At 41.1% G+C, this 25,322-nt stretch overlaps 1 protein-coding gene across 1 annotated transcript in view; it reads right to left on the bottom strand.

Moving 5' to 3' along the window:
• The window catches only part of SGCD (sarcoglycan delta), a 504,550-nt gene that overhangs the window by 328,201 nt on the left and 151,027 nt on the right, over nucleotides 1-25,322 (bottom strand). The gene's annotated exons all lie outside the window — the stretch shown is intronic.

Raw genomic sequence — 25,322 nt, forward strand, 5'->3', positions numbered from 1 at the left:
CATGACTGAGACCACTGTCTCAATTACTTTTCAATTATTAGCTAGCTGGCTGACAAGTCCGTAGGTCTGTAGGGTATTAAAGGTGAGGGATGCAGCAGAGGACTACTCATAGGCACATCACTAATGCCCCTCTGACCAGTCATCTAGGATAATTATTAATTTGGCATGGGAATATCAATCTTGTTGAATGTCTATAGGCATTCCTATGTCTATATATACACACATGCACAACACACACTCTCTCTCTCCTCTGGCTGACAGATCAGTGGGGCAGAGGAGGGAGGAGGGGCACAGGGTGAAGTGAGACACAGCTCTGTTAATATGTCTGTAAGCTGACTCCAGCTCTACTCCCCAATCACCTCTGCCACACTGACCTGTCAGCTAAGATTTCTACTTTAATGAAAGTAGAGTAGCATTATTTCAGAAGGTCAGTAGTTCCATGTTCAGTTGGGCACCTTGAACATATGTCTGGACATATTTACCTCATTCATGCAAGTGGAGTTCCCCAGTCCAGCCCCAACCTGCAATATGATATGAAAAGTGATTGATGGTGGTGCTGGGTGGGAGGAAAAACAAAGCTAGAGAATCCATCAATTACTACCATGATATTGCCCAGCATTAATTCTGTAAGGATAACACCATTCACTAGTTCAACTGAGGTGGCAGTGAAAATTATGCAAGTTAGATGGATTTGTCTAAAGATGGAATAACCACACCAGACAGTACTGCGAAGTGCTTCCAAATCAGCTTGGAAAGCAATATTGAGTGAATGCTGCTGGGACCTGTGTGGTTCAATTTTTTTTATTAATGATCTAGATGAAAGAATTGAAGGGATGGGTTTTAAGAAAACTATAAAACCCTGGTTTTTAAAAAGAGCCCTTTGATGTGATCTGATATGAGCCTCCTGTCATGGTCCCTGTTCCAATGTTCCTGGAAAACATCGTAACGTGTTCCCATGCCATGCTGGTGCTGACACGGGTTGCTGTACGGGAGGGGGCTGCTCCTGTTCCCTTGTACCAGGCTGCAATGCAAGGAGTGAAGAATGCGTGTTTGGGTTATCTTGACTGATCAAGGACATTTTCCAAAGACCGGCAGAAACCGTTAGGGGCACCTGCAGGGAATGGAATTGTACTGACTCTGGGGGGAGGGACTGGACACTGCTTGGTTTTTTTACTGGGAGAAATCCCACGCTTTCACTATTCTCAGCTTTGCTTGTGATCCTGCATATTATTCATCATTAAATCAGATATCCATGAAAGCCTTGTGTGAGTCTTGATAGTGATTTTGAATAGGCACTCATTACACCTCCACTCTTGGTTGTATCTGGTTGTTTATTGTTCCTTGTAATTGATTTGCTATTGCTAGTTGTCTCTTTTGATATTATTTTGTTATAGTGTTCTTACTGAAGGAAGGGAATGTAAGCTGCTCAAAGACTACTTGGATCAGTGCATTGTATAATAAATTATTAAGTTTGCAGATGACACAAAACTAGGAAAAATAGCTAAGTTTTTGAAAAGAAAGATAAGATTTGAAAAGATCTAGACAGTCTTGTACAGTGGACCCAAACAGGATTAAATTTAACAGAAATGTAAAGTCCTGCATGTGGGGAGAAAGATGGCAGTAATACAAGTAAAAAGAATCTGAGCATTCTAGCAGATCAGAAGTTGAAATTGAGCCCGCATTGTGATGCAGTTTGCAAAAGAATAATTGTGATTTGGATATGTATTAACAGAAGTAAGGAATTCAGTTCATGGGAAATAATCATCTCATTCTACTCTGCCCTGGAGTAGACTTGTTCTCTCTTGATCTGTAGGGAGGATCAGAATCAACAGGTGGAAATTACAGGAAAGTAGATTCAAGTTAGGTATCAGAAGGAATTTCCTGATAGAAAAAACTATCAACAAGTGTAACAGGTTACCTCAAGAAGTGGTATATTTCCCTTTATTAGAGTCTCCAAACAAAGGCTCATATGTCCAAAATATCTTAGGAGATCCTGCACTGAGCCAGCAGCTGGAATAGAAGACCTCTGAGGTCCCTTCCGACAATGATTCTATGATTCTATGTCCAAAATGTGATGAGTATGTTTGAACACAAACAGTATATTTATATAATCCTAGGATTAGTCAAAGAATAATAAAAGAATGATTAAGGGTGTTTAATTTCCTGCCCTATTTTCTTATATAGGCCATCTTTCAGAAACAACTTCAGCATATTTTTCCTTGACTCTGAAAGAAAACCTACAGAAATGAATATGCATTCTTGTGAAGCACTGGCATAATATGAATGCAGAGGTTGTGCAATATACAGCAAGCAGATGTGAAATATAATTGGTTGCTCACAGATGATTTATGTCTTTAGAATTAGCAGCCCATTATTTTTGGAAATATTCATGCATTTCCAAAAGATTCCTGAAAATCCTTCATTTTTTAAAAAAGTTGAATTAAAAACAGTAAAAATTCCAGACAATGGCATACAACTTTAAAAGCCATAAAAGAGCAGTCATATAAATAAAGATGCTGAAGATTATTGATCAAAGGCCTGTACATATGGGAAGAAATAATCATTTATGTATCTTGCCTCCAAAACCTTTTCATTCCCCAAACACTTTGAAGCTACATAGTTGGTATCAAACAGCTGTTAACTGGTTTGTAGAGCTTACCATGAGAAAGCAAACAAAAGTACCACATTTTGTATTATCTGCAGGTTATCAACAGTTTCAGAGTATTCCTATGTATCAGGGGTGTCCACAGGGTATGTCAAAAAGATCAAGATGGCGGCTGTGATGGCACTATCAAAGTTCTGCCTGTTTTTTTATGGGTGTCTCCACTGCAGTAATCTAAAAGATAAGCGAGTAAGACTGTTTTCCCCAGAAAATAATGTAGCCAGCACCCTGGCCAAATCTGCATAATGAAGGGCCGGACCTCTGAAAAGCAAGGCTAATTCATCTCAAGCTGGTTCCAGTCAGCATTAGGGGCATGAGGGAGATCTAGTCCTGGGCTGCTCCTATGTGGGGTGCCCCAGGGTTCAGTTTTCTCACCTCTACTATTTAACATCTACATGATGCCACTTGGTGAGGTCATTTTGCAGCATGGGTTCCGTTATCATCACTATGCTGATGATACAGAGATGTATACCTCTATCCCAGGCTGGACAAGTGATGCTGTTCAACTGCTGACCCAGTGCCTAGAGGCTGTGAGGGTCTGGATGGGGAGGAATCAGCTGCAATTCAACCCTAGCAAGACAGAGTGGTCTGGGTTTTCAGGTCCCCTGGATCTGGAGAGTTACCACTTTAACTATCCTTTACTCTTGACAGGATAGTACTCGCACAGAGTTGGTGCACAATTTGGGGTTCCTCTGGACTTGCAGCTTCTGCTCAGCTTTGCACAGATGCATCTTGTGTGCCAACTGCATCCACGCCTGGACCAGATGTGCTCATGGTCACTCATGCCCTAGTCACTTCCCTTTTGGACTGCTGCAACACGCTCTACATGGGGCTGTCCTTGAAGAAAACATCAACTGGTCTAGAATGCAGTAGTGTGCACAGTTTTGGCAACCCGTGGTTTGCCCATGTTACACTGGATTCCAGCTTCTTTCCAGGTGCAATTTAAGATGCTAGTTATCATCTTGAAAGCCATGTATTGCATGGGGCTAGTTTATTTGAGGGATTGCCTCTCCCTGAGGACATCTAACCATCCCACTAGATTAGGTAGAGGTGGGCTTGTTCCAGGTTTCCTTTGTTAAAAGTTCTCATCTGGTGGGACCTAGGAAGAGTCTTTTCCATAGCTGTGCCTACCCTATGGAACAGCCTTGCCTCTGAGATATGGAGGGCCCCTACACTCCTTCCTTTCCAGGCAGCCTTTAAAACCTGGCTCCTCCCTCAGGCATTGGTCCAGCATGGCAGGTAAGTCCAGCATTTGTGTTTTTGAGAGGATAGCGTTATGGCATTTGGTGATGTGTCAGAGTTTTTTTTAATCATGTCTATTTTATTACTGATGTTTCTGTTTGTTAGCCACCTAGGATTGTTTTACATCTTATGGGCAGCCATATACCTTTTTCTAATAAATAATTCATGGTGCAGAATAGAGGACAGATCACCTGATATCCTACTTTCCATCTCTATTCTGCTGCTACTGCTATGTACATAAAAGGATAAAGGCTTGAGCAACTAAAGGCCAATTCTTTGGGGACTCTCCAAGCTATTTACCCAGAGCATAGTTTCCAGTGGCTCTGGAAAGTTCTGTGCCTTTTGACATTTATAGATCTATAGATAAAATAAATGGTTGCCTATTGCTTATATGTCGCTCTCCCTGCTTTTCTCTGCCTTTGGTTCCATTTTTGCCAGTTAACTGTTTCGATGTTTGCTGATATTTAATAAATAAACATCAAGCTATATTTCTGTTAGCTGAACTAATGATGTGTATGTTTGCTCTGATCTGGAACTAGAGATTGACTGGGAGTGTTCTGGGTGCAAACTAAACTGCCAATTACCCACAGTAATTTTCCAACAACCTGCTCCCATCCAATGTGTTGGATCATAACTTTCATTATCTCCAGTCATTGTGGCTTGGGGATTACACTCAGGGCCTTTTTAGGACTGAGCACCCTGTGGAATGTTTATTGAATTCTTTCCCCCCACCACACACACACACACACACACACAACCCTATCCCATAGCATCCTATGCCAATGCAATTTTTTTCTCTGTTGTTGTCAATTGAAGTTAATGGCCCATTAAATGGGAACGTAAATCTTAGCTGATTAGTTTTACTGCTTTGAATGGGAAGTGTCAATTATTTTATCATTTCAAATACTGAGGAGTAGGCCAAGCTCCTATGTGGAAGGCCCAGGCCAATTACCCTCCTTACATGCTCCCTCCCTCAAATAATGTGTTGTAACCCAACGCATCTAAAGGGCATCGTGTTAAAGGATGTCATGCTGGAGTTGGGTTACACCAACTGCTAAAGTAACAATATCAAATGGAACATGGTAAAATAGTAAAAAGCTGCAAACAGTTTGCAAGGTTGAGTGCTCAGTCAGTTCCAAGAACACTGAAGGGAAAGCACCTACTTTGAGTTCTCAAACAGCAAAATAAATGAAAGGAATCATAGCATGCTCAAGAGGGCCGATTTAGTCCCTGGACTAACCTGCCTTAGTGACACCTTAAAAAGCTACTAAATACAGTATAAGATTTGTGTTAGGTGGGAAATTGTCTGATTTCCTGAAAGGCAAATTCTGTATTCTTATTTTATTTATTTATCAAATTTGTCACCGCCCATCTCCTCCCACCAGAGGGACTCTGGGCGGTTTACAACAATAATCAATAAAACAATAAATATACAATAAATAGATAGTCTATCTCATATAGACTATTGCAATGCGCTCTGCATGGGGCTACCCTTGAAAAGTATCTGGAAGCTTCAGCTGGTTCATAATGCAGCTGCGCGAGCTGTTTTTGGTGCCTCCAGAAGGGCACATGTAACACCGCTGCTGTGCGAGCTGCATTGGGTACCAGTTTGCTTCCAGGTCCAATTCAAGGTGTTGGTTATCACCTTTAAAGCCCTACATGGCATGGGGCCAGGTTACCTGAGGGACCGCCTCTATCCCATTACATCAACCCGTCCCACCTGATTGTGCAGAGAGGGCATGCTACAGACCCCATCTGTAAAAGAATTTCATCTGGTGGGGTCCAGGAAGCGGGCCTTCTTCGCAGTAGCTCCCGCCCTGTGGAACATCCTGCCCCCGGAGGTGAGATTGGCCCCATCGCTCCTGGCCTTTCGGCGGAGTCTGAAGACCTGGTTCTGCCGCCTCGCTTGAGGTGGAGAGGGGAATAGAGTTACATGGGGATGGTTGTTATAGACCACTCCTCCCACACTTGGACTGTTTTAGATGTTTCATCACTTGGATTTTTTATTCTTTATTTTTATTTCTATTTATAGTATTCTTATTGTATTTTATTATTCTGATGGTTTTAATCATTTGTTGTAAACCACCCAGAGGCCTCCGACGGGAGGAGATGGGCGGGGATAAATTAGATTAATTAATTAATTAATTAATAATATATAAAAAATACAATATTTAAAAACATTGTTGTTTATTGTTACCAATAAACAATAATTATAGATAAGAAGAATGCTTTGACAGGACAAACTAAATAATTCAACACAGCAGATCATAAAGATCAAAGGGAGAGCTCCTGTGAGTAGAGCGCGATTCCTGATAATTACATGGATAGATCCATATAGATTTCTTGGCAGCAGGAGAAAAGTGATTTGTCTTTGTCTTTTTCCAAGATTTTTTTCCAACTTTCTAGTTATCCTACAGCTTTGGGAATTTCCAGTACCCTCCCATCAAAATAGTAATCAGGTCCAACCTGTTTTTTTATAGATCAGCCAATGTTGACTAAGAACCAGGACTTTTAGAGAAACAAGCATCCAAATTATTCAGTATCAGTCTGAGAAATCCTGTATTATAGCAAGGAGCCATGTTGACTAGGATAATGAGAGAATATCTGGTTACGAAAGATAACAGATCCTTTTGAACTGAAATACACTGATTCAGTTATACCTATGTGTCAACTCCTGATGATCACATTGATTGATTGATTGCCCATGTGGCTTTCTTGGTAAAAATACAGGAGTGGTTTACCATTGCCTTCTTCCATGAAGTATGAAATGATGCCTTGTCGCTACAGTGATCATCTGTCTTCAGCATCTTTCTATATCGCTGCTTATCCAACATAAGCTGCCTGTTTGCTTTAGCTGGGCAGCTGGGAAGGTCTTCAAGTCTTGGGTGACCCTGCTGAGAATATATATTCTTGGCATGCATTCCCTACATTCTTTGCTCATCTCTCCCAGGAACACCTACCTCCACCGCAATGAGGCAGCACAGCAGAACTTTGGAGGAATAACTTTACTACAAGTTCAGTATAACAGGAGAATTTTAAAATCTATCAAAGGACATTTCAGTCACTAAACTCAATAGTGTTTTAATGAAAAGTTGATTTACAAGTTTCCATCCATAGAGACCAAACTGCACAATAAATATTATGCAAGAGAACAGACAAAAGAGAAGAAGTAATCATGCAGCATAAGTTATTGATCTGTACAAAGAGTTATAACAGAACTATATATTAATAAGGAATAATTGTATTACTTCTTCTGCTTTGAGTATCTGGGACAAAAATTGTCATTTCCTATATGTACTTTGCTGAATGGAATTCAAATTCATTTCAGTTTTCAGCAAATGCTTCAGTACCAATACTAAATAAATTATCGTTATTACAACTGTTGTCTAATGGGTTTAGCAACAAGTACTGTGCAGTACTCAGGATTTCTCCAGTTTTCACTGGTTGATTATGAATGAAATTATTTTTTTAAGATGTAGACATTATATGTTGTATAGTAATGATCTTAGAGAAGGGAAAAGAGACATTAGTAGAAAATGCAAGTTTAATGCATAACCCTAATATATAATTTCATTATTTATTTGGATCACATCTGGGAACTTCCACTGGTCTAGACTGCAGCATAATCAATGGTATCATGACTCCTGATTGAACCCAGCACCTTGTGGTGCCCTGAAGAATGTGCAGATGAAAAGGAATTAGACCCTGCTCTGCTTATAGCAGAAACATGACTGCTGTTCTCCTAGGTCCTCACAAATTAATAATACGGCTCATGTTCTCTACTAGTATATCCATTCCCATGAATCAGTGCTTGCACCATAGGACCAAGGTTCTGTATGTACAACCTATTTTGACAAGGAGGAAAGGCAGCTATAGTAAAGAATTGCCAGCCTACAAAAAGCTCCAGGAGACTTCTTCTCTGCTGAGAACAGTCTTCTCTAGAGGTCAGCTAACAAAACACGCTGCAGCTAACCAAGTTGCTCACTTTTTTTCAGGCCTAGCCATCTTTGTTCCAGGAGGCTGAGTTAGCATACTTTTGACCTCACAACAGAACTCAGTTGAAGAGATGTTCTTGCCTGAATTTGTATTTACTTGTTTCATATGAGGACAGTATTTTTGCTTCGTTGGCAAACCTCTTGCCAAGTGATTCCATGAATTGTCTGTTGCCACAGCACCTAGTAGTCTTTTATTCACTTCTATTCTTCCCATGCCTCTTGATACCATCACAACAAAAAATTTGAAAACTGTAAATTGAACCTTCTGAAAAAAACTACTGGATGATTTTTAAAATATTATGTACAACCCTCCCTCCCTTTCTTAAAAATAAAAATTACAAAAAAACTAAGCAAAATCCACTTTCCTGGTAATGGATATCTGATGCCCATGATTTGGCTGATGCTCAGCTTCTCTCTCTCTCAATCTATTCCTTCAATGACCTTACATTTCTCTCAGCTGTTTTTAAAGGAGGCAGACACATTTTCTCCAAATTACGACTGAATGTGTCGGGGTATTTGGGGACAATTATATATATTACCATCCTTCCATTCCATTAATTGAACCTCTAACAATAGGTAGGCAGGAGGAGTCAACATGGACAGCACAATGGTGATAAGAAAGGCAAGGCAGTGGAACCAGAAAGTCTACTCTGCCAATGCTTGCAACCTTACGCCACCAGACAGTATGAGAAAGGAATATAATTTGGCAGAATTGGGAAGGAAATCAAGACGAGCATTGTGTTTCAGTAACAGAGTAAGTAGACAAATTACGTAGAATCTGAATTACGTAGAGATTTTACGGATGTTGTCACTCAAAAGGCCAACTGTTTACAGACTACTTTCTTCATAATCATTAACAATACTCTATTCAATGAATTGAATTCTCAATTCAGTGAATTCTCTATTAACTGAAAAGATTTATAAGGCAGAAGTATTTGTTTCAACATTGTTGGTTCCTGTTCAAGAACACTAAGGCTGTAACTAATGGTAAGTATGAGTAAATATTTTGATAATTGGGCTAGGCAGATGAGCCATCCTAGCACATAGATTGTCATCCATCTCCTCTTCAGTGACCTTCGCCCCTTCCTTTATCTTTCACAACTCAAAAGGCAGGAGGGAAACATTTACCATGGAAATATTCTTCCAAAAAAACCCCGCAGCCAAATTATGACCTTCTTTTAATCATATATCTGGACAACTGAGTAAATAGCTGTAATAATGCCTGATATTCAATATTCCTACCACCTTACATGTAGCAGGATTCATTGGTTTGAAATTCAAATGTATTTTTGGATAAACCTTGTAGCACTTTTTGAAAATATATTCAAAATCTGTGTTCTCTGCCACAGAAAAAGAAAAGTTATGACAAGTAGGAGGAGAAGTTACAGAAAGATAAGCGAATTTTCTGAGAAGTATTTAAAATTGTTAAAGTAATTTGGAGAAAACAAACTTATATAATTCTCACTCAGAATAATATATTATCATAGAAAAGACTGAGGAAGCCATATTTTTTCTACAGGAAAATAAATAAATGAGTTCTATGCCTTAGCTTTTCCCAAAATACCATCGCTATCTCTATCAAATAGGTTTTTCAGGCCTTCAGAAATTTTATGGGTTGTTCACCACCCACACTGCTTTTAATCTGTTCTTTCTTGAACAGTCTTATGTCATCAATCTACCATTTCATAATCTGCATAGTCCTGACCTCTCAAATCTCCATCTTACTAATGAATTTAAAGGCCATTTTAACAGTTTATAACAATTTATACTCAAGCCTTTTTATCCTTTTTTAAAACTAGGCACATAACTATACTAATATTGTATTTTAAAAATAACAAAGAAGCATAGTTTAGCATAGATTTTGAGTGTATGAAAATTTCCCATAGAAGGTTAATGTGCAGAATATTCACTGCAGGAGGTAGTTTGGCTGGCTTTAAGGAAAACAACCAAATTAATGGGAGAAAGCTTTAAAAGGGTTCAGGGGACTTAATACAATAGCGCTTTTAAGGACTGGCAATTGTGCTATAATATGAGCATCATGCAGAGAAGACAGAAGAAGGCAGAGACCAACAGCAAATAGGAACTTGGAAATTCCAGGTAAGTCCTGGCAGTTGAATGTTTTCCTTATTAAAATAATGGTAGAACTTTGTATCTGAAACACTTGAAAACCAACTGAAGTCTTAAATAGTAGCCTGGAACTATCCAGTGTGAATTCATTTTGCTGATCAAGTTGCCCGGCTTCTTAAAAAGCTCACATCTGACACTGCAGTCTCAAACATCATCCTGAATCTGAGAATGATGTATTGTCTGCTTAATATTTATTTTATTTTATTTATTTATCATATTTTTATCACCGCCCATCTCTCCCACACGGGGGACCCTGGGCGGTTCACAATAAAAACAATTTAAAATTCAATAGAATTATAAATAATACCAATAATCAAATATAAAATACAATAAAATACAAGTAAGGGCAGATCAAATTCAGTCCATAAAGGGGTAAGACTGGTCCCAGCAGGGCTAGGGAACTAACCAGCCCCAAGAATGGCTCTTCCTCTCCCCATGCCAAGCCAGGTTACACAACCAGGTCTTCAACTGTTTTCTGAAGTCCAGGAGGGAGGAGGCTAACCTCACTTCCGGGGGAAGGATGTTCCAAAGGGTGGGAGCTGCTGCAGAGAAGGCCTGCCTCCTGGACCCCACCAGATGGAATTGTCCTAACAAGCAGGAACCACACTGAGGCGAGGAATAGGTCTCTAGTGTTTTATTACTGCTTCAGTAGACAGAAAATCCTAACAAACTGAAGAAGCGTGGGAGAACCCAGACAGATAAACCCCAAAAGTCAAGGCGGGTCTGATCTGTGTCTCTTTGAATGGCTGCTTAATTCCTCAGTACTACGCATGCGTTTTCCCCCCTGGATAGAGGCCCCCTCCTGCTCGCCATCAGTGCTCATGACAGGAATTTTCTTAGAGACGGGGTCTGTAGCATGCCATCTCTGCATGACCAGGTGGGACGGATTGATATAACGGGGATGAGACAGTCATGTAGGGCTTTAAAGGTGGTATCTGTCATGAGTAAGGATGGCGAGCAGGGGGCTCCCATCCAGACTGTCAAGCGCATGCGTAGCACTGAGGAACTGTTCAGCCATTCAAAGAGACACAGATCGGGACCGCCTTAACCCTTGGGGGTTATATGTCTGGGTTTTTCCCACGCTTCTTCAGTTTGTTAGGATTCTTGTTAAGTACTAGTAATAAATATTAGAGACCAGTTCATTGTCTCAGTGTGTTTCCTGGTTGTTAGGACAGTATCCTTCCATATTAAGGAATTTTCTGCCTTTTTTTTGTTGTTAAATTTTTATCCCGCCTTTGTTATTTTTATAACTAACTCAAGGTGAGGAACATACTTAATACTCCTTCCTCCTCCTATTATCCCACAACAACAACCCTGTGAGGTGGGTTGGGCTGAGAGAAAGTGACTGGCCCAAGGTCACCCAGACAGCTTTCATGCCTCAGGCAGGACTAGAACTCTCAGTCTCCTGGTTTCTAGCCTGTTGCCTTAACCACTAGACCAAACTGGCTTTCTTTCTTTGAGGATTCCTCATTCAAATTTTCTGCCACATGTTGAACCACTGGAGAGTCATGACACTAAGACTATATAGGCTTCTAAATTCCACAGGGGTAATGGGTCCCAGATTTTTTACACATTCTTTAAGTTAGCAGATTTTAGGTACCTTGATTCAAAAATTGTTGCAGAATAATGCTCCATTTGGGCTAACTTGAGGGTAGAGAGAGACAAACAGATAAACACAATGAGAGTTTTAGTGGTATATAGATTTACATGATATTGAATACATCTCTTTGGCAAAACATCCTGAGAATTTTAATTGCACTTATTACAATTACCTGTTGAGAAAGGTAGATTTAACTTTTCACACATTCAAGTTTATCTCTGGGCATTTAGCTGAGTGTCTATTACTGTCTTGAATAAGGAAGTTCAGGATTTGGGGGCTTAGTTTGAGAGTAATTATCTCAACCCATTTAAATCTTAGCAAGTATTAAGATCCCTCTTTCTATCAGAATTGGTTTCAATGCCTGCCTGTAACACGGGAAGGCATATATGGAAAATATTGGGCCAAAGATTTAACATTGCCCAGTTTATCCATGAAAAGATTACATTATGATGATCTCAGTTTAAAAATAGTTTCTAAATTGGTTTTATGAGTAAACAGAGCCTCTCACAATGCACAAAGGATAGCTCCTCTTAGAAACCTACCTGGAGCACAATGCCAAACTGAAAATACCTGAATATGAATTCAAATATTTTCACACCAGGTTTATTTTAAGAGAGAACATGAAGCTATTATAAGCTATTTCAGAAGATCCAATCCTGTTTTCCCAAGCTTGCATGGAAATTACATTTTCAGAGCATAGCATTTCTTCCTCTCCTTATCTAGCATTCCTGATTGCTGCTCATGACAGTGGAAAAGATCTACAAAACTGCAAGCCTTATAGGGATTATTTTATGGTAGTTTAAAGAAAACAACTTCTCAAAGCTTAGCTCCATCCATCCCCTGAGAAAACTATTTTTTAATGTTACTTTTACCTCTTCCACTGTTTGAATAGCTTGTATTTTTGAAAAGACAGAAAACATGACCTTCCTGTCCCTCTCCATCAGTGCTATTTTTTAAAAAGCTGAGTACAACAACGTCCCTTTTCCTGCATTAACCTACAATATATTACAGTATATACATGAACATCTCCTTGTATTCCATAAACAACATGCACTGATGAGGGAGGGGGTTGTTGCATGTGTATGTCTGTGCAGAAACAATGCCATTTTTTAATGTCGTGACAGGTATATTGTGGAATACTACTTAGCATCTGAAAAAGCTAATATTTGTGTAGATGCTTCAGATTATAACAACTGGATGTACAGTAAAGTACAACTTCTTGGGATATCCTTTTAGCATCTGCAGGCAATTCCAAGAGTATCTGCAGGGCTTTGACAGTGGATAATTTGTCTAAGCATTGAGTAGGAAAGATTTTCTTCTTCCAAGCTTCCCCATAGGGAGAACTCAGGCCAGCTGTTCTTATTGCTAGAAGTAGCATCTTCCATCTTGGATTTATTTGCTCAGGGTGGTTGAAGGCAAGGGGCATTCATGGGCAGTGGCCCACAAAGTCAAGATGCCTGCTGAGACTGTGATTTAAGCCCCACATCTTTTTTACATGTGTCTGAAGAACAATAGTCTTTAGCAGTTTCATGTTTCAAAAAATACAGGTCAACAATTGATGGTTCTAGTTGCTGCATGAGTACATTAGAGCCAATTTGTGGTACTGGTTAAGGCACCAGGCTAGAAACCAGGAGTCTGGGAATTCTAGTCCCACCTGAAGCACAAAGCCAGCTGGGTGACCTTGAGCCAATCACTCACTCTCAGCCCTAATAAGGAGGCAATGCCAAACCACTTCTGAAAAACCTTGCCAAGAAAACTGCAGGGATTAGTCCAGGCAGTTGCCAGGAATCAAAAACTGATTTGAAGGTGCAAACACACAAACATTATTATTATTATTACTTAAGGTTAGTAAGACATAAATCAATACTATGTTCACCTGGCCTTTTTTTTTGTGACTAAAGCTAAAAAGGGGGCATTAAAGATCCTGACTGATTCAGATGGATGTGAGAGATGAAGTGGTTTTTGTCATTGCAAATTCTATTGAACAGGACTGATACTAGGTGGTATTTCTAATTCTAATAATCAGTGTTCCTGCATTTTTATGTAAGTAGCCTTTCATTTGATTTTCCACAATGTCGGGAACATTACATTTTTTCCTCATGTCCATCCATATTTTTGTCCATCTCCACTACTGGATGTGGCAGAGTTACTATGTGAGGAATGAGAACATTGAGTTCACGAAAGGAACCAAAGAAGCCTCAGTATGCACTCAATATATCCATTACTGTGGGGACCATTTAATCGGCTCTTTGATTTATTTAATGCTCATTTAAGTTTTAAAATAAAAGATTAGCAAAATACAATATAAATTAAAAGACCGTTATAAAAATAAACTGTTTCCATTGCAACAATTAAAACATCAATAATCAGAAACCACCTCCCTCATTAAAAATGCGCCATAGAGTGATAACACTGCAGGTTTCTTTAATTTAATGGTATTTATATTTTGTGAAAATGTATCTATTTAAATTATAACATTTTACATGGGGTGAAAAAGTGGAGCTTGGGTCGTTGGTGTTCTCTGAGCTTGCTTCTCTTCTTGCAGATATTTTATTACCAGTTTAGGTACCATCATCAGCTATCTAGCATGGTGACGAAACATCTGCAAGAAGAAAAGCAAGCTCAGGAACGACTAAGAACCCAACTACTCAATCCTGCACTACAAATAGTCTCTACCACTGCAAAGTGGGGCTTGCTTCAAAGGGCCCAAGATATGATCAGATCATATGGGTCAAAAATCAGACACTTAAAAAAATGGAAGGATAGTACTAAGCAAATCTACAATTAAATAAATGCAACTTTTTTCAGTTTCTCTGAAAAAGTAAGACTTTCTACAGCCTAAAAAATAGTGAAAGATTCACAGAGATAATACAGGATGGCAACAAAGCCTCATGAAAAGAAAATGATTAAAAGGACAGCAATTCCACACTGATCACCTACTGTGGAGCCTTCACTACTGAAACTGGCAAATGTTCCTTGGAATAACTTGGAAGTTGAAATGGACTTTGTAGTTGTGCACTACAATCCCTCCTTCCTCTTGGGATTAGCATCATCCTATTCCAATTAATAGCAAAAACACAAGTTGCTATCACTTCTGGACTAAAGATGTTATAGAACCTTAATAGTTTTGGCAAATTCCTGAAAACAATGGATTAACTCTTCCAAAAGTATAGAGACAAATGGAAAGAATTGATCCTTAGCAACCTAAAAATAAGTTATTCCCCACCCCCCAACAGTTCTGATTTACCAAAGGATACCAAAAGACAAGCAGCTTTTGCAGTCATGGATCAGTTATTCTTAGAGGTAAGTGTCATCCTTGGAGAAAAATTGCTCTCAGAGCTGCTAAAAGGGAAGCCAACAGCATCTGGAGTGCAATATTTAGCTTCTCAAAACATTTTTTTATTGCAACTGAAGCCTGGACTTTGAAAAGCTACTGCAGTCTCCAAATAGCTGAAGTATTAACAGAAGGCTTAAGGAAAATGGAAAGCAGTAAACAAACAGCCAGAGGAAGTTTGACTTTTATGATTTGAATATGTAAATACATTTAACTCCTATTGAAACTGTTGTAACTAAAGGAAATAGGGCTGGACACATCATCACCATCCACCGAACTGTTTCCTTCATGTTTCAGAATACAAGAGGGTTCAACTGGTGTCTGATTTTCAACTCCATACTCTGCTATTGTGTATCGTTAAAGAGTTAAAGCTGGAATAACTAAAAAGCACTCTTTTTGAAACTGTCCATGCTACATACCCAAATACTGTTTCTAGTACCTCTGGAAAATTGTGTGCCTTTTGACATATACTGTAGATCTATACATAATATAAATGCTTGTCTGTTGCTTATGTGTCTTGCTTCCTGCTTTTGCCCCATTTTGCCAGTTAACACTTTTGAAGTTTCCTGACATATAATAAACAAACATCAACCTATATTTTTTGCTAGTGTAATGACTTTGCTAGTGTAATGACTAGACTGGCTTTGTTACTTTGTAGCCAAGTATTGGATTGAAGTGCCGTTTGCAACTCTTGTTGCAGTTCTCCGTGCACTTTCACTTTCTCCACCACTGTTTGCCTGCGAGTTACAGCGGCCAGCCCCAGTTGAGTGGGAGAAAAGACAGTATCTATAATCTCTTTTCATTGGCCATTGTGCTGAGGAAGGCAAGAGAGAGCATCAGCCAAGAAATTTTTCTTGCCCAGCAAATACTTCAACATAAAATCGAATCAACTGAAAAACTGAGCCCACCTAAGCTGCTTGACTTTTAATTTCCTAGGTGTGCATAAAGCTTCTAGGTTTTTGTGATCAGTCCATACCTCAAAGAGTGCCGCCAGGCTACAAGGGCTGATTTTATAGATAAAGCTTCTTTCTCCCACATGTCATCTATGCTCAGTGTCAGAGAATTTACGGGACAAGTAGGTGCAGGGGCGCAAGGTGCCTTGAGGGTCCTTTTGGAGGAGTACAGACGCAATCACAGATTCTGATTCATCTGCCTGAATTATGAATGGCTGATCAGGGTCAGTCTGATGTACACAGTCTGTGTAAGTCAGGGTTTGGCAGTAAAGAGTGCTCTGAGATGGTCAAAAGTGATCTGGCAGTCAGCAGTCCAGCTTAACCTCACACCAGGACTTGCGACCTTGTGCGTTTCACCTTTCCCCTTTGTTTTCAATAGCTCAGTCAAAGGCAAAGTTATTTGCGCAAAAGTAGGGATAAATTGACAATACAAGTTTGCAAACCCAAGGAAACTTTGCAATTGCCATCACGTACAGGGAGGTTCCCATGTGACAGTGTCCTGGATTTTGGCAGGATCCATCTCTATTCTCTTAGTAAACACTCTATAGCCCAAATAGTCCAATTCTTTATGAAATTCACATTTTGACAATTTGGCATACAGCTGGGTGCCTCAAAGCTTGGTTAGCACCTTCCTGACCAAGTGAACATGCTCTTGTTCATTTTCTGAGTATATTAAGATATCATCTAAATATACTAACACCCCTTTGTACAAATATTCATGTAAAAGCTCATTTATGAACTGCATGAACACTCCAAGTCCCCCAGACAATCCGAACGGCATGACTTTATATTGAAAGGACCCCAAAGGAGAGTTGAAAGCAGTCTTCCATTCATCCCCTTTCCAAATGTGTATTTGGAAATATGCTTCCCTTAAATCCAGTTTAGTGAAAATCTTCCCCTTGGACAGATGAGCAAGCATGTCCTTCATCAATGGCAGAGGATATTGGTTTGTGGTGGAAATGGCATTTAGACCTCTATAATCGGTGCATAGTCTTAATGAACTGTCTTTTTTGGCACGAAATAACGCGGGTGCTGCCACTGGAGAATTGGTGGGTTCAATGAATTGGGCTGTTTTTATCGATAAATTCCCTAAGTACCTCCACCTCCATTTGGGACATAGCACACATTTTAGGCTTAGGGAATTTGGCGTTCGGATCAATCTCAATTGCACAGTCCATTCTTCTATGAGGGGGTAATTGATCTGATTCTTTTTCATCAAACACATCTGCAAACTCTTTGTATTGGCTTGGGATTAATGGATTGTTCTCCCTCAAGAGAAGGAAATTCTCTTGGATCAGAGTCCCTGCAAAGTTCCTCTTTGTGGCTGGGGTCTCTTTGGGTAATCCTGGGTAAAATCCATCCTTGAATTGTAAACTCCCAATTTCCCAATCTACGTGGGGTTTTCGGCTCCATAGCCATGGCAACCCCAAGATTACAGAGTTGTTCACGATCGGTGCCACAATAAATTGTAAAGTCTCTGTATGGATGCCTACTCACGTTGCCACAGTCTCTGTATAATACTCCATTGGACCCCATGGGCTTCGGATCCATCCAATTGAGTGAATACTATGGGTTGCTTCAGCTTTCTCACTTTTAAATCCAGTCCCGATACTACAACAGGATGTATTAAACCCCTTGTGCACCACAAGTCCAGCATGGCCATTAAATCAGCCTTGTGGCTAGTACTTAAATTTTTTTATCTGTACCCCTACCAGCAATGTCAGGCAATCATCACTTACTAGTGGGTCTTTGCCCCCATCATCTGCTACCTGCCTGTTGGCGCAACTCAGAGCTTGAACGATTCTTTTCCTGCTGACTGGGGGGCTTCTTCCTCAGTTTCCTTCCTGAAGTCCTCCAAAAAGAAATAATCCTCCTCTCTGTGGGCAGTTGAAGTAGCTACGGCCCCTTTGCACTTGACCGGTGGAGATTTCGCTGCTTTGCTTCCAGCCTTTGTGGTTGTGCTCACCCCCGAACAGGAACAGCCTGTGGCTTGATGTTGGTCTTTTCCACATTTAAAACACTGCCCTTTCTTGACGTGTCATTCTCTTTCCTCATCTCATGGGCGATTCTGCTTTCTCATCAATGGTTGTAAACTAGTGGTACTACTAGTCATATTAAATGGCTGTCCATAATAAAGTCTAATTGATATTATTCAGTCACTGACTGAACCATTTATTACTTCCAGTACAGTTCTTACTGTAGTTATTTGTTCAGTGTAAAGATTCTTCAGAAGATTCTTTAGGTATTTGGGCACATGCAGTAGCCCAAGCATCTTCCACATTGTGACATTATGTACACAATTGAGGGGCTTGCTATAGTCAGTGAAGGAAAGTAACTCACCTTTTTGTATTTTCTTCTTTGCTGCCTTATCAGTTTTTGGTTAGCTGTCTGATCTCAGGCCTCTCTGCCTGGTATGAAAGCCACCAGTTCATTTGGTTTTTCTGGGCATGTATTGCTCTATTCCTCTTTGTAAGACCTTAAGCAAAATTTTGCATGTATGCAGAATTAGTACAATTCTTTGATTATCTGTGCCCTCGCTTGTGTATCCCTTGTTCAGTATAGATATATTCATTGATCTTTTTCAGTATCTAGGCCACAGAGTTTAGTTTTATATTTGTTGACACAGTCCTGTTAATACTTTAACTGCTCTTGTCTTGCAGCTTTAAACAGTTCAGTGCTGTTTTATCTGTGTCTGTTTGACAGTTGGTCTATTGTCTCTTATACATCACCTTCTAATGGAATTGGTTCCCCAGTGTATTATCTCTCTACAAAAGTTTTTGTGATTTGTTAATCCATTTATAAAATGTTTCACTATTGTTTTCCCATATTCCTTTAACCAAGGTCTTTATCAGATCAATTCTGTGATTACTCTTCAATATTTCTACCTCAGCTATACTTTTTTTTTCTTGAAAAGAGTTTTTTCCCCCTTTATTTGTTATATTCCCCTATTGGCATTCTTCACTGAACTATCTTTCATCTTCCTTACCTGATATTAGAAATCTGTTCACTTATTGTACTTTGTTACTCAGGTTGTTCATCTTCTATCTTTCTATGGCTATTGTGATAGCTTACCCAGAAACCCACTTGGAATTCTTCCTATTTGAAATTTGGGGGATCTTTTTTTCCTCTTCAGTTTTCATACTGTTGCTTAGCTTTCCCATAGATATATTTTACATAATTTACAACTGCTAAATCTATCATCTGTCTGTATACTGTATTAATATGGTCTTATCTTACTGGCATATCTATGCCTTTAATTCTAATACAGTAGATATCAGTATATCATTATCTGTTCCACATTCTGCACCTGGAAACGACTGAATTGCATTTCTCTTCTATTCAATCTTTTCTATTATGTAGTCTTTTTGAGTCTATGCTATCCATCTGGGGATGTTTATGTGTAGAATCTGTATTTATGTTGCTTGAAAGATGTATTAGCAATAAACAAAGAATTCTTTTAGAAAAACACAATTAACGTACCTCCTGTATTATTGCATTTACATAAACGATATCCTGTAATTCTAGGTTCCTCCATTTCTCCAACTTTTCCATTCTAATCCCCCATTAATAGTTATACACTCTATTTTGATGTTTCGCATGGACTCATGTCCTGAATAGCATATCATTGAATACTCTGAGTTAGTCTGACCTTTTCCAGTCTGTCTAAATTCTCTTATTCCTAAGACATCCAATTAACTATGCTTTGATAATTCCAAGTTTATCACATTTTACATTTCAATATTATGTATCTTAGTAAAATGTGGAGGCAGAAAGGGAGTTATGCTCAGAATGGTCAGTGGTAAAAGGAAACGAGGCCGCCAAAAAACATGGTAGCTAGAGACCATCAAAGCTGACCCCAGCCACAGCATAAAACAACTAAAAGAAGCTGTACAGGAGTGGAAAATGTGGAGAGCTGGTCCACAGAATTGCCAAGAATCAGACACAATTGAACAGATAGCTTTATTTATTTATTTATTTAACTTACTTACTTACTTACTTACTTTAGCCACTGTCCATCTCCCCCCAAAGAGAGACTCATCATCAAAATAAAGAGCTGCTCTTTCAGTATTGGGTATTGTGACCAGACTTACCAGTAGCTTTGATCTAGGTATGTAATTACCTCCAAATCTAGTTTTGAAAATCTGATTTTTTTTTATTTTTTATTATTAAATTTATACATCACCCATCTCACTATAAAAGTGACTCTGGGTGGTTTACAAATAAAAGTTATAAAAACCATTATAAAAATACAAAAATACAAAAGAGAAGAAGATAAAAGAGGGGAACTAAAAGGCAGAGAGAGCTTCTTTAAGCCACCAACCACCCCCAGGGCTGCCTATTGCTCTTGGACCCACAAGCTAGTTGGCAGAGCCGGTTTCGATGCTCTTATTTATTTATTTATTTATTTATTTATGTGATTTCTATAGCAGCCCCTCAGCAAGTGACTCTAGGTGGCTTCTGGGAAGGCCAGAGGAGTGGGGGCCAATCTCATGTCTACAGTAACTAAAGGAATACTTTTCAACTGGGGTGGGGGTCTCATACTCTGATACCCAATGTCATGAGCACTGATGGCGAGCAGGAGGGGGCCTCTATCCAGGCAACAGGCTGTAAAAGTCCTTGCAGCTCCCCCCCCCCCTTCCTTTTCGCTTGGGCACAGACGTGGCATGGGGTGGCATAGGATTGCACATCAGAGCGAAGGGAGGGCCACCAAAATTGGCACCTGACCAAGTGTAGAGTTTTGGTAAAGGCAAAATGCCCTGCAGATTTAATGTCATGGGAACAGTGTAGAATGGTTTTGTGCAAAGATTCAGACACGTAGATTTTGTTGTTGCAATACCAAACGTTGTCAATTTCAGTCAATTGGTCTTTGTTACATTGTAGCCAAGGATTGTTAGAGAGCGCCTGAAGCAGTTCCTCTTTCAGGTCTGCCTGCACTTTCACTTTCCTGGCTACTGCTTGTTTGCTCATTACGCAAGCCATTCCAAGCTGTTTTGGGGAAAAAAACAGTATCTACAATTTCAGAGTTAGTGGTATTATATTGTGGAAGGCGAGAAAGTGCATCAGCAAGAAAATTCCTCTTTCCAGGGAGGAAATTAAGGGTGAAATTAAAATGGCTGAAAAATTGAGCCCAACGGATTTGTTTGCCATTCAACTTTCTGGGGGTTTGTAAAGCTTGGAGGTTTTTATGATCAGTCCAGACCTCAAAGGATGTTTGGAGCCCTCCAGCAAATGCCTCCAATGTGTTAAGGCAGTTTTGACAGCAAAAGCTTCTTTTTCCCATATGAGTCAATTGCGCTCAGAGTCAGTAAATTTGCGGGAGAGGTATGCACATGGGCGGGGGAAATTGTTTTCATCCTTTTGAATCTCAACAGCCCCTACTGTGGAGTCAGAGGCATCTGCCTGTACAATAAAGGGGCGGTTTGGGTCTGGGTGAGCCAGAATTGGTTCCTCTGTGTATAGAGCTTTCAAACGCTCAAACGCAGCTTGCCAGTTGTCTGACCAAGCAAGCTTCACCCCCGGGGAAGTCACTTTCCGTGTTTCCCCCCCTCCCTCTAGTTTTAAGTAAATCTGTCAGAGGCAGTGCAATTTGAGCAAATTGGGGAATAACTTGTCTATAGAAATTGGCGAAACAGAGAAAACTTTGAAGCTGCCTCCTGGTGCGGGTTGGCTCCCAACCCCTTATGTCCTGTACTTTATCCGGGTCCATTTCAATGCCATTCGAAGAGATATGATAGCCCAAGTAGTCTAGCTGACTCTTGTGAAATTCACACTTGGAAAGTTTAGCATTCAGCTGGGCATCCCTCAGCTTTTGCAGCACTTGCCTGACTAGTGGGATGTGTTCCTCTAAATTTTCAGATTGGATCAGAATATCGTCTAAATACACCAGAACCCCTTTGTACAAATGCTCATGGAGGACCTCACTGATGTATTGCATGAATACTCCAGGGGCCCCAGCCAATCCAAAAGGGAGAACCTTGTACTGACATGATCCCAGAGGGCAATTAAAAGCCATTTTCCACTCATCCCCCTCCCTGATGAGGATTCTGAAGTAGGCTTCTCTGAGTTCAAGCTTGGTGAACACCTTTCCTTTCGATAGGTGTGACAGCATGTCCTTCATGAGAGGGAGAGGGTGAATACATGCCATCTCAGTTGTTTACTGAGATGGCATTTATTCCACGGTAATTGGTACACAGCCTTGAGGAGCCATCCTTCTTTGCCCGGGGCAGCTAACGGGGAGTTAGCTGGTTCGATAAAGCCCCTAGCTAGGTTTTTATCTATGAATTCCCTGAGGACCTTGTTCTCAGTTTCTGACATAGCGTACATTTTCAGCTTAGGCAGCTTAGCTCCTGGGTCAATTTCTATGGCACAATCCATTTTTCTGTGAGGCGGCAATTGGTCAGATTCTTTCTCATCAAACACATCAGTAAAGTCTGAGTATTCGGCTGGTATGGCTACCATTGCCTCTGGCTTCCCCACAGGTATCTGATTCAATAGTATTCCTGCCAATTGGGCATCCCTCCTTTCAGGCGGTAGGGATAGTGAGTTGCTAACACCTTCCTTAAATGTTAAGGTGCCCATACCCCAGTCTATTTGTGGTCTTCTACTTTTTAGCCATGGTAGCCCCAATACAATTGAATAGTTCGCTATGGGGGCTACAAAAAATTGCAGGGTCTCTTTGTGCCCCCCCAACTTCATGGCTACAGTTTTGGTTTGAAACTCTACGGGGCCCCTGTGGGCAATGGAACCATCCATCTGGGTAAAAACGATGGGCTGTTTAAGTCTCTTAGTTTTGAGGCTTAGTGTGTTGATCAGTGCGGGGTGTATTAAGCATTTCGTGCACCCTGAGTCTAGCATCGCTGTCAGGTTGGCTTTGTGACGTGTTCTTAAGTTTTTAAATTCAACCCTGACTAGCAACGTGGGGCAGTCATCACTCACCAGAGGGTCTTCCCTTTCCTCCTCCTCAGAAACAGGCGTGTTGCACCCAGGGTTTTCCACCTGCTCGCAGGCACGATTCAAAACAGGTGGAATTTGTTTCCTGCCAGCTTCTGTTCTTCTGGCTCCAAGTCCTCACTTGACTCCAGCAGTGGCCCCGCATCTAGGTCTCTGCAGGCCAGTGTGGTCACGGCAGCTCCTTTGCATTTAGTTGGTGGGTCTTGGTCGGTTTCGCTCCCCACTTGGCTGCCTCTGGTGGTCCGCAGGGACACTCCACTGCTCAATGTGTGTCTTTACCACATTTGAAGCAGCTGCCTTTCTTCCAGGTGCAGTCTTTGGAGTCCTCTTTCTCCCGGAACAGCTTTCATTGTGCAAAGGGGAATTGGCCCGGAGCTCTGGTATTCCTCTCTGCCACTTGCTCTCTCAGTTGCCTACGAAATTGGTACTGGGTATTCTCGACCTCTGCAGTCAGGCAGATCCATTCTTAGAGTGGGGGGATCCCCTCTGCATAGCGCCCATCTTAGGACCTCTGGTTGCAAGCCACCCTTGAAGTAATCAATTTTGGTGGTCTCTGATCAGTCCATGACTTTCCCTGCTAGGGCTTTGAACTCCATGGCGTACTCTGCCACACTTTTTCCCCCTTGCCTGAGCTGCTGGATAGCTGATTTTGCCCTCATCTTGTCTAGCGGGTCCTCAAACCTCTCCCTCAGGGCTTTCATGAACTCCCTCAAACTGTGTGGCTCAGGTACCAATCTGCTGCAGCTCGTGAAGCCTCGTGCTGACCTGGCTCACCTTCTTGTATTCCGTGGGGAAGCAGGACCCAAATTCTCGCATATAAATGGACATGTTGGTCAAGAAAAATGCCAGTTGTCGGGGATCTCCATTGAATTTGACTTGTATCTCCTTCAGAGTTCCCAGAGGTGCTGCTTTGCCTGCTGGAGGTCCCCCCAGCTCCTCTTGGCTTTCCACAGGGCCCCCACTCATTTGTCGCCTAATTGGTGAGTCGAACCCCCTGGTGGGGGTTATGGTGTAGCATCTCCCTCGCGGGTCCGGCGATGCCACCCTGGAGAGCTGGGTCGAAATTCCACCAGGGGATATGCCATAGTGTCATGCTGCATCATCACCTCCATGGCGGACTTCCTCGCCTCCAACCCACAAATCGCTTGTGGGGTTCCATCAGTGTCTGCTGCAGTCCCACGAGACCCCAGGCTCAACACCCTCACTTATGCCTCCAGGGGTGGGGGTGGCCTCCCTTCCGCCACCTTGGCACCCGACTGTGAAGGGCCCATCTGTGATTCTTCCAGTATCACATCTGGAGTCTCGGGTTCTCTCACAAAGTCGAGGGTAAGGAGTGCGTTCTCCAGCTCTGTAGTGTTGAGCCAGGTTTCTGTTTCACACTCGCTTTCCCCGCTCCTGGAGTTCCCTTCCAACTCTACCTTTTCTTCTTCTTTGGCGAACAACACCGTCCTCTCAGTGGAGGTTGAGGGCGATGGCTTCTTAGATCTTCCATGTTTCACAATTATTTTGTTAACTCTCAACTGAGTTACTTTCCCAGGAAGAGTTCTCAAATACAATGGATTCACAGCTTAATGTCAGCACTAGATCATTCAAGCATTCACACAATGATAGTCAGGAGGCCAGGATCCTTTAACTGTTTAATGAAGTGAAATGACTAGGACAGAGGTAAAGCTGCAAATGGAGAATTCCCACTAAAACCTACATTTAACATTACATTCCCTTGATTGCCTTCCTTTCCCACGAAAGTATGTCACACACACACCCTTTCCCATCCAGGTGGTGTTGCTGGTGTATCTCTACTGACTGGCCTTGATGTGAACCATCATAAATCTGTAGCCATAATAATGCAATTCACACTCCAACTCAACACCCCCTCCCATCTGGCAACAGAGAGGATACCCCCATTGATAAGGAAGTGATGGAAGATGCTCCGATAAGGGGTTCTGTGAACCTTTTGATCGGAGGAGTCTGACATACACACACACACACACACATGATTTGATATCATCAGCATAAAGATACCAGACCACAAACTAACCAATGACCTCATCCAGTGGTTTCCTGTAGATACTGAAGAAGAGGGGGGAGTGCATAGAGCCCTGAGGCACCCCACAAACGAGGGACCATGGACACAATCTCTCCCCCTTCCAACTACAGAGAAAGAACCACCATAGCACAGTGCCTCCCCCCCCCCCAGTCCCTGCAACCAGTCCAGAAGATTAATGATATTGAAAGCTACTGAGAGATCAAGGAGGACAAGAATGGAATGAAACTGGGGCACTTGCAATACATGTTTTAGGCAGCCGTTATATTCACTGGGTGGAGAAAATAGATAGGCTTGGTTCTCAAGCTTACAAGGCTTCATAAGATGGTTTTGTAAACAGGCATCACACACTCAGTGAAAGGAACTGCCTCCTTGTAGAGACTAAGGAAGATGACCTTGACGAAGATAAGCCAG

This window comes from Candoia aspera, chromosome 2 (assembly GCF_035149785.1).
Source record: "Candoia aspera isolate rCanAsp1 chromosome 2, rCanAsp1.hap2, whole genome shotgun sequence".
Classification (NCBI taxonomy): domain Eukaryota; kingdom Metazoa; phylum Chordata; class Lepidosauria; order Squamata; family Boidae; genus Candoia; species Candoia aspera.